Source organism: Dermacentor silvarum, unplaced genomic scaffold (assembly GCF_013339745.2).
Source record: "Dermacentor silvarum isolate Dsil-2018 unplaced genomic scaffold, BIME_Dsil_1.4 Seq472, whole genome shotgun sequence".
In the NCBI taxonomy this organism is placed as follows: domain Eukaryota; kingdom Metazoa; phylum Arthropoda; class Arachnida; order Ixodida; family Ixodidae; genus Dermacentor; species Dermacentor silvarum.
In genome coordinates, this window is record NW_023606290.1 from 7176 (window position 1) to 18143 (window position 10968).

General features: G+C 47.5%; 1 pseudogene; it reads right to left on the reverse strand.

Annotated features, from left to right (window-relative positions):
- Window positions 1-216: 216 nt before the first annotated feature.
- Window positions 217-1325, reverse strand: LOC125941851 (uncharacterized; annotated as a pseudogene).
- Between the last annotated feature and the right edge of the window lie 9643 nt (window positions 1326-10968).

The following is a 10968-nucleotide window of genomic DNA, read 5'->3' on the forward strand; positions in this document are numbered from 1 at the left end:
TTAACCGGGCATGCATCAACTGTGAATACACAGAATAGCATATTTGAACGAACCAATTCCACCACACTCCTGAGCTCAGCATGAGGAAATGAAATGCAAAGAAGGGCCACAGAACAGGATATCGCGAATCCAGTGACCCACAGCCGAAGCATCAAGTTGGGAGCCCTGAAAAGGGCTGTTGGGTTCTTCATGAAGTCAAGCAGCAGGCCTGCAGTCTTACGGCCTTGTGACCCCTGGCAGGTCCCACTGCCAAGCCACCTGCCTTTCATTCTTGAAGTAGTTCATAAACACTTTCCGCACTGAATTTGCCACATTTGTGGAGTTGCGGGCCTTGGCTCCCTGCAGGCCAAACACAGCTGCACTTGCCGTCCCTAGTCGCCATGTGCCGTTGTGGACAGACCCGAACACGTCGTGGCATTCCGCATATCCAGGTGGGCGATATGTCGCAGCAGCGTTGGCAGTCATGGACAAAAAGTTGTGGAGGATGCAGGTTGCCTTCACAACACTGTCCGCATTCTCAGGCTGCAGGTTTATCTGCCTCTCGTAGATGCGCCAACGCGAAACAAGAATCCCGAAGGCGTTCTCTACGCATCGTCTGAAACATAAACAAATTCTGGCTTAAAAATGCGTAAAAAATAAATAGGTGCTTCTTAAAACGTCACAGCAGTAGAAGTCTGTACCAAAGTAGAAAAACATGTAGCACTAAATGACGATGGCATGTTGTGCATTCTGGTCCCAAAGAGGCCAAACACCAAAATTTTAAAGGTGTTGTTATTAGTTATAAAAGTGCAAAAAAATATTCGTGCAGTTACAGCAAACACATAATCAGAAGTAATGGCAGGATACATCATTGCTCTCACAGTTAACATAGTTCAAAGATAAGGTAATCAAGAAAATGTCCTATGTACTAAAACAAATATTTGTTAATGAATGTTGTAGAAATGCAAACAGTGAGAACTAAATACATGCAGGAGCAACGTGGAAATTATGTTAGTGTCACAGCAAGTGGATAAATGATTAGGGTTATAACCTGATGTGGTACAGACCTGGCACGACTGAGGCGGTAATTGAAGATGACCTTCTCAGCTTCAGTCCTGGTGCCCGGCAGTGGCCGCATGAAGTCGGGACGCAGCTGGAAGGCTTCATCGCCAACAAACACATGAGGGCAAACTTTCTCACACCCCGGTAGCCCGAGGCAGATTGAGCTTGCCCTCATGCAGTCGTTTGCCAATGGGGGAATCTTTGAAAATTCCCCCATCACTAAACCTCCCAGGTGCGCCAACATCAATAAGGCGGAACAGGTACTGGCTGTCGGCCACGGCCATAAGCACAATGGAATGGGTGCCCTGAAAGCATTGGAAATAAAAATAACATTAAATATTTCTTGTAACTGCAGCCACTTCATTATCTTTCATTACAGTATTGCTGGGCACACATGAAAAACGGACATTTGACTGTACCACAAGCCCTAGAGTGTACATAATTTTTCTATCTTCTCGTCGTCTGCTACTCACACATACCCCATCTCCTCTATGCTTGTTGCTGTTCAAGTGTGAAACATGCAACTAGACACAAACCACCCAAAAAACATTCTCCTTTGTCACTGTCACGTTTCTGAAAAGAAAGAAAAAAAGAAACCCTCTCCCTCATGTCCTCCAATCAACAATACAGCTATGAATGGTACATTCTCATAACGCATAAATAATTACTTGTGGCAGTCCTCTGCTTGCAGGTTGCAAAACCAGGATGATGGTATTGTACTACCCCTTTTGAACAAAGCGTGCCAACACAATCTTTTCTCAAAATGAATTAACAAAAGAAGTAGGCTGTGCATTATGCACAAGGTTATTCCCGTACAATACTCCTGGGAAGTATTAGGAGTGTTTGTGTTCACAAAGCAGACCCTTTAGCAGCAAATATGCTGCATGCAACACTGCAATCTTCTGTTCCATACCTTATAGTTAAAGTATAGGCTCCCTGCCTTTCTTGGACATCTTATCTCGACATGCTTGCCGTCCACAGCACCCAGGCAATTCGGGAACTGCCAACGGCTGCAAAATCCTGCAGCGATGTCCCTCCAGTCGTCCTCTGTCGGAGGCTGCACAATACGGAAATATTTGATGCACACCAATCACTGGCGGACTTTACTGCTGCATTATGCACCTAATGTACCCTCATGCTCTGTGTATGTGGATCTGATCACTATTCCAGCTACTGCAAACATAACTATCACACACGGTACATCTTACTGCTGCTGGTTTTAGCTAATGTGATCTTATACCCTTGGTATGTTAATCTAGTATTTTAAACCGCGGTCCACTTTCTGCAGACATGCATGCGTTGTACGATCTAAGACATTCGTTTTAAGTATAAGATAGCACAAACAACACTGAAATTGAGTGAAATTCATTTCAAATGCTCACAGAAGCAACTAATACTCAGCCACTGCTCAGTAAGTGAGAACATAAAATCATGCTTATTGGTACCACTCGACTTTGCACATGCTACGAAAATATTTTATGCACACCTTCATGTACACAGGGGACAACACCTCCCACAGCACGCTGCACGTTAGGTGAATCGCCTCCCGTGCAGTCTCCAGCCCCACTCTGAAGGCCATCGCTGCATCTCGGATGAGCATGCCGGATGACAGGTATCTGAAAGCACACAAGAGCACACAGAGCTCGATCGACGCACGAAAATTTCGTAATGGTCAACGGCCACTTTCTCCCGAATCATAAGAAGTACCGAAGTGACAAAATGGTCCTACCGCAGCGTCAGCGCGAGGCGCTCGCCAGACGAAATGGGGTCCCTACAGACCCATTCCTTCGACAGCCGGTCCCGCACCAAGTCGTGGAGAGCGTCGAATGTCTCCGGCGACATCCGGTAGAACTTGAAGAACAGCGAGTCGTCGCCGTTCTTCATGAGTTTCATCTGCGAAAGGCAATGAAAGCGTATGCAGTTGTACTGCGTCGAGGCCTTTGTCTTTTGCAACTTACCGCTGTGAAGTACTCGCTTTCGTCCGCTCGCTTCGTCCAGACCGGCCGAACCCACTGCCTGCGAGACAGCGCCTGCCTCCTCCTTATAATAAGAAGTAGCTGCGCAACAGCCAGCTTCCTTCGCCGCTCCATTGCACGAACAGAAAACTTCACGGCAAGGAAAGAAAAACAAGGGCTCGCACAGCAGAATCGCACAGCAGAATGACACCGGCGGTTCAGCGAGCGCGGGCGAGAACAGGAAAGCCCCTCGCGGGAACCGTCTGCCGCGCTTCGCAGACGGAACGGACGAAGTACTAAATTTAGATAGGTACAAGAAAAAAAACCTACTGCAAGACCTTCAGAAATACTTTATTTTACTTTTTACAGCAAAACAAATCAACTTAAATTATTACAGAAAGTGCCACGCCAGGTTTGGTGCTCACTCGCTCCCCTAATACCGGCAACACTGGAGAGCCGTCGCGCGATGCCGTCGCTCGCATGCGGGTTTGCTTGCAGGCGACGAGCAAACGCGACAGCCAACTCCATCGCGTCGCTTGTCGCTGTCGCGCGCAAGATCGCGTGAATGCGGTTTATACTTAACCCTTGGTGGAACGCAGAGTGCTCACGCGATTACATGAGAAGAAAAGCAGCGTTGCAAAGACTACTTGATAACCAGTGTCCTAGCAATTGAAGAGACTATAGGTTCGCGGCAGCAACATTTAAAAGAACAGTTGAAAATTGTGAAATACAGCTTTGATTGTAAGCGCTTAGACTTTCTTTCAAGGGCAACCAACAGAAGAGCACTCTTTCGATTTCTGAGAAATAGAAAGATCATTCTGGCACAAATAAACGTCGACTCTGTGGTTCCAACACCATGCGAATTGGCCAAATTACGTGAAGATATTGCTGAAGGTGTAGAATGTCACTTTAAGTCGATTTTCCCCTATCACGCTACGCCGCCTACTCATTGTGAAGGCTTCGAAGAAGTTACAGTTTGTGAAATAAAAATATACTAAGCCAGCTGCCTAATTCAGCGCCAATTCCAGGTGGCATTACTACGCCTATAATAAATACTTTATTTAGGATATCCCCTCACGCATTACTTACTATGGTAAACAATTCTATTAAAAATTCATGGATTCCTCCGGGATGGAGACTTGCAAAGTATCCCATAATTTAAAAAAAACAACGTACTGGTTACGACTTAGATAACACCTGGTTAATATCTCATCATCATTAAAACTCATCAAAAAATCTTACATGACCGCATAGTTCATTGCCTGATAGAAAACATGATTGTAAGCCCATGCCAAATAGGCTCCAGGCGTGGGTGCTAGATTTGGTGTGCCCATGTCGACCTATAGAAAGCCGTATTGAACTAGCTCAATGTAAGAAAAATACGCTGCCTTAGTCCCTTAGATATCACTAATGGGTATAACATTGTAGAGCATGTAAGCCTAATAAACGGGCTTCAGAATGCAAGACTGCCAAATTGTTTTGTCGCATAGGTTTGTGAATTTTTAAACAGCAGGGAATTTTACTGCTCTCAACGCGGATTGTCTTCATTAACGTAAAAACAGTCAAGAGGTCTACCTCAAGCATCAGTTCTCTCGCCGTTGCTATTTAATGTTTTACTACGTACTGATCCTTTGCGACAGGATGTGCATGTGTATGTATACACCCACGACATCGCATTTCTTGCTGCATCGGCAGATTTACATGCTTTGAACCACACTCTACAGCCGTATATGAGTAACCCAGAATTGTGGCTAGAAGGACTCTCTCTTAATATCAGAAAAACGCCATCCTAATTTTCCTTCAAAGCGTTCCTGTGCTAATTTTGATTCGTTATCGACAAGAGAGAATCCCGCCGGTTAATTACCTTATATATTTTGGTGCAATGTACACCGAAAAGCCCAATTGGAGTCCACATATCGAGCACATTACCTCAAAAGGAGCGTGCGCAGTAGGAATGCTGCGTAGACGTAGCAGCAATGAGTCAGCATTGCGTCGGCATGCCTTCGTTATGATCTATTGCACGTACATTAATGTTAATAGAGTTCGACTGCGTGTTGTTTTCTGGCGGACCTGCGTACAAAATTCCGCTTCTGGTTCTATTAGAACGAGAGTCGTTACGTTTTTGTCTTGGGCTTCCTAAATTTGTCGTTAATGATATCTTATATAAGGAAGCACGTCTACCTTCTCTTCTCATGCGATTTCACATCCTAACGGGTCAAACTTTCCTTAAGATATATGCATCTCCACAGAGGAAGCCACAATACATTTTCATTACTGAATCAGCCTCATTTTTTAACCGTCATTGCTCTCGCCCACGTTGCCCTCAAGTTGTTTTCATACAAAAACTATTGGATCCATTAAATGTGGACCCATGCAAGGTGGACTTCCTAAATTTCTCTGTTCCCGTCGCTAAAATAGAATTTGATGATATTTTTCGAAAACAAATTAGCATAGCTTGCACTGGAGGCGCAAGGCTAAAGAGACAGTGGAGCTGATGGGCACCTAGCTAGTCCTGGTATTTGGGCTAGGCTAAGCACTACCAAGTCAGCCCCAGCATTTTCTGAAATATATTGAGTATTGATGCATTATCGATTAGCTATGGATTGGCTATGGCAAGGTATTGGCCACGTATTTCGCCTAGGCTAAGCACTACGAAGTCTTCCCCAGCATTTCCCGGAATGTATTGATTATTTGTTGATTATCGATTAGCTGTTGATTGGGTATCGATTGGCTATCTCAAGGTATTGGCCACGTATTTGGGCTAGGCTAAGCACTACCAAGTCATCCCCGGCATTTTCCGAATTTATTGATGATTGATCTATTATAGATTAGCTATTGATTGGCTATCGATTGACTATCGGAAGGTATTGGCCACGTATTTGGGCTACGCTAAGCACTACCAAGTCATCGCCAGCATTTTCCAGAATTTTCCTGATTAGCTATTGATTCCCTATCGATTGGTTATCGATAACTGGTTAAGCTTAAGTAGCCATGCTTGCTAGACTTAGCCAGGGTCACTTTCGCTATTTCACAGGGGTATGTACCATTGCGCTTGGACCCTTTCTGCACTACCGCTAGAATCGGCCCACTTTTTTGGATTCCGCAGACGCAGTCCACTCGGCTTAAACAGCTCCGCTGTTAAAATGCTAAACATTTTCCATATCAATATCTGAATAGTATTTGGGAAGACCACCTTATTGTCCTGCATACAAAGACCATGACAGCAACTAATGCTTGCGTCTGTGAAGAGAAGGCAGGGGTGGGAATTGTATCACCATATCTAAATTGGTCTTGTTCCATTCGACTACCTTACTTCACGCCTATCTTTCAGGCGGAATTATTGGCAATTATATTAGATTTACGCAAATTACCCTCATCTCTCTTATCAGCCGTAATTTGGACTGATTGCCTGTCTGTTCTTCACTAACCATGTCCAAATTGTTAGATTCATTAGAAACTGTCTGGTCTCTCCTCCCAAGACATTTACGTGTCGTTCGATTAGTGGGGGTGCCAGGGCACAAAGGTCTAGCCTTAAATGAATATGCAGATGCTCTCGCAGTAGCATCCCACAATGGTCCTATAATCCCCAATTTAACTACGTCAGCTTACATCTCTACGGCGTGATTCAGGAAATATACTACTGCAAATAACTTCGCGAAATCATCGTTGTCAACATCTGATTTCCCGCATCTCAATTTTTCTTGGAACAACCAATGGTGTTCCCGTAGAAAAACTGAAGTAGCGATTACGAGAATACGGTGCCGAGTCCCTCCACAGAACTTTTACCTCCACAGGCCTGGTCTGGCTATATCTCCTTTGTGTCCTTTATGCAATGAAAGTGAATCTCTGCAACACTTCTTTTTGACATGCCGCCAATACATTATTCAAAGGAAAAGATTTTTAGACGAACCCTTCCAAAACCTCGGCTTCAATTTGACACTTCCAGTAATTCTTTCCTTTGGGCTACCGCACTGGGCTACAGCTAGAGGAAGGTTTGTGAAGCCCTCTGCATCTTTTTGTGTGAGACAAAAAGAATTCCATGCTGAAACTCTTCCTAATACTTATTATGCTCTCATAATTTTTTCCTATTATGGGTTGCGCCATTTCATTAGGAAACAAGAACAAGATGTCCCAACGGCGATGTGCCGATGATCCGACAATGACGAATTCCGCGAAGGCGCATGCAGACTGAGTGCGAAGAGAGAAAATGCATTTCAACGTGGCAGAATATTTTTCCTGCTCCGCCACAGTCGTGGCACCGGTCCATGGGACAACGGGTTCCAGAATATATTCCACCGGGCATCCAACAAGTACCGAGTCAGCCGAGACCCTAGCCCCGCCTATCATTATGACGCTCCGACCGGAAGAAACCTCCGTGCACTGCATCCTGGGACCACCGCAGTACCCTAGTTCTGGCCTGGAAGCACTACCCTCTGGCTTTTCAAACTGAAGGCGTGTTTCTACCTCCATAGCATTACGGCGCCGCATGACAAATACCAAATAATGGTAGCTATACGCTCCCGGCTGTTCTGCGCCCTGATGTCCCGCCTCCAGGGCCACAAGCTTAGCACGCGCTGCGGACCTTTGTACTGGTCCTACCAGAACCGACATCGCCGCGACAAATTCTCGCTGCCATCAAGCCACAACTCCAGGTACTTTCGTCCACCACAGCTCCAGCTCCATTGAGTATTACCCCAACGGCAATTACTCCTCGCGGTCCGCCACTTCAACTACGTTTCGCACAAGCCTGTGTTCCTCCAAACGATTTTTGTACAGCTCCCAGTCCCTCCCCGGCACCACCTACCAAAAACGCGTCAACCAAGAGTGCGCCCAGGTCCCGTCCTTACTCACCCCGCACCTCCGGAGTCTCCTGAGCTGCCTCATTCTGCCATGTTTCACCAGGGCCACACGTCTCACACTCAGCCCGTCACCATTACAGCTGGCTTTCAAGGTGCTCCGCTTCAGCGCCCAGAACTTGCGTCACCAAAAGCCAAGCCATTTCAAGGTTCGGGCCCTACCACACGTGGCTTCAGCACCGCTGAGACTCACTCGCTGTACACTGGCGTGAGCGGCACGACAGTAGTGGCCAACCGCGATTCACCGAGCCTGTCCTGTCACTTGATCGACTCAGCGTTAAGCCACGACCTCCACCCTGACGACACTTGTAAAGACGACTATATACCGTAGCAGACAAGAACCAATGTCCACAGAGTGGCAGGGCAGACCGCGATAATGCGAGACCCAAGGCTCGCCGGTCACGAGGGTCAGCCACCCCTCGAATACCTTGCCACCTTTTCTTTTGCCCTGTTGAGTACTCATTCACGACAAGCCAAGTTTTCCACACCACCTGAACAACTACATGATGCCCGGTGCTGTTCTACTGAACGCGTCACGTCACCCACACGCGCTAAGTCAACTCCCGCACGGCCGAGTGCGCCTCGAGTGGGCTCCAGCGTATGCCCTCATGACCCCTCAGCGGTCTTGTTCAACCATCAGGCGAGCTACCATACCACGCGCTCTCCAGTCGCAGTGACACCGGCGCCACCAGGCGTGCGCGAGCTTCACCCAATACCACTCGCAAATCTCCAGCGGCGACAGCACCGCACCGAGCGCGTAGCTCATATCACAATACTTGACCGCATTTCCAACGCACCTCAGGTGGCAGGCGGACCCGCCACGGTGACGCAAAAACTGACGACACAACCACGCGTCACCTCGAACATGCGTGTCTGCCTTTCAAGTAGTTCGTGCCACGAGACCGTGCAGAACTCGTCCGCCGCGCCACTCTCAGCCACGACCACCGGATAACTTCATTTGAGCCCCTATTGCCTTCACCGGAACTCAGACTGGGATGTCTGACGGACACATGGAACTTCCAACCATGTACATAGTCTGTAAATATAGTCATGGTGCAGAACTATTCATTAGTCGCTAGCACTGTATATAGTAACTCTTGTGATAAGAGAACTGGTCTTCCAATCAAGACTCCGTCTAAACGGCGGGGAGCCTTGTTGGAGCGCCGATGTGCCGACGCACCGATGAAAGAGAGAGAAACGGAGTGGGAAAGGCAGGGAAGTTAACCGGAAAAGATTCTGGTTTGCTACCCTGCATTGGCGGACGTCCGCGAAGGTTGGAGCCGAGCGAGCGCGTGAGGAAAGAAAATAAAATATAGCAATACCCCGTTAACTTGAAGTAGTAAAAACTGGAAAAAAATTGCGATAACCACGGAGTTTCGAGATAGCCGAATTCACAAAAATATAAGCATAACCACCGCTTACAGCCAACATGACGCCTTTCCTATATTGCGCCGGTAACCACCGACTTCGTCACAAAAGCTCAATGTAGCACGAGCGGTACTTTCATTTTGATCATTTTTGCGATATTTTGCTTAGCAATATGACCATCGTCAGTGCAGCCAGGCACAACAGCTGCCTCCGAGCACCGGGAATCCAGGCACTGTCGTACGTGGCTGGCGTGTTTACAAGGGGCGGCACGCTCACCTCTAGACTAAGCTACTCTTTCTCGTACTCTCTACGTGCGTCAGCGGTCGTAGCGACGCTCCGCCCGCATAATCAATGGGATCAGCCGGCCGAGAGCTGTAGTTGAGGGTGAAGTAGAATCAAGCAAAAAGCATTGCGACAAAATTCCAGGCCTGGGGCGCTATAACGTAAAGCTATTCCAAATTGTTTTGACAGGAAAGCTGTTTAAGCTAGTCGCAATTTGTGGTGCGTATCAAGAAACTACCAATAAAGAAAACTTTCTTGCCGAGGCGGGATTCGAACCGTGCGTACCCCCGGTCCCAAATCGAGCGTCGTAACCACTAGGCTATAAAGCCACGCTTGAAGAACATGCATTTAATATGCGAACCATATGATTGCGTTCGAGCGTCGTCGTCTTCGTCCACAGCTAGCGCGTTCGTACGCTCGTCTTCTGCAAGGTGAAGAGGTTTTGCGCGCTATGAAAGCGAGAGAGACGCATGCACGGAGTGTGTCTCCTGGAACGCGGTGTCGGTGTTGCAAGCTGCGCTAAGCAACACGCAGTGACGACCGTAAGTCCGAGACTCGCGAAAAGAAATTACCATCATCATGAGTAATAAGATGAAAAGTTCGGGCGCACTTCCAGAAAATGTTGGGCTACGATCGCCCAGCTTCGCTGTTTCAAGCGTTGCGCGGCCGAGTGCAAGGTTAAGCGTTTTTCTTATTCCATTCTTCCGACGTCAAATTTACATAACCACCGACGCAAGCATCGGGCGGTGACCCGCAGCATTGTCGGAGCAACCCAATCAAACTCTCTCCTCGTTTATAGGAGGTAACCTTTATTCGCTTTCAAAACGAATAACATTGCCTGCACTGAGAGGTGTTGGTTATCTAATTGGCTAATTGGTTTTCGTGACGTCGCGTGACAGACAGGCGAAGTTGGGAGTGGCACAAAAATGTTTTGACCAATCGTGGAGGCTGATTGCAAAAATTTGAATAAAAAAGTTGTCGCAGTTTCACCTGAAAGGCGAAGCATCAATTGCGATAGCAAACTTGTAGAGAGCTATACGGAGTAATGATATTAGCTTTATCAGCTGTATAAACTTGGACATGCAGCAGCATCGGCAACACGCAGAACTGTTGTCGACGCCATCGGCGTTTTGCCCACGTTCGCTCAAAATGCGTGCGGCGTTGGTGACTGTTGCTGATATAAATAGGCACTGCGTGCCGCAGCTAAACGTCGCCTCCCTTCCCTCCCCCACGGCCTCTCGCTCGTCGGAAGAAGGCGCGTTTGCTCTACATACATGGTGATTGTGAAGGAGAACAGAGACGCCTACTCCTGCAGCCATGGCGCTGAGCCGTGCTCCCTCAAGGGCTGCAGAAGATAGCGTCAACCTTTCCCTTTCCCTCAAGAACCACTTATCCTGCAGCCCTTAAGCGAGCACGGCGCAGAACGCGCGTTTGTTCTCCGCCGTGCGTTCACTCCCCGTGAAAGA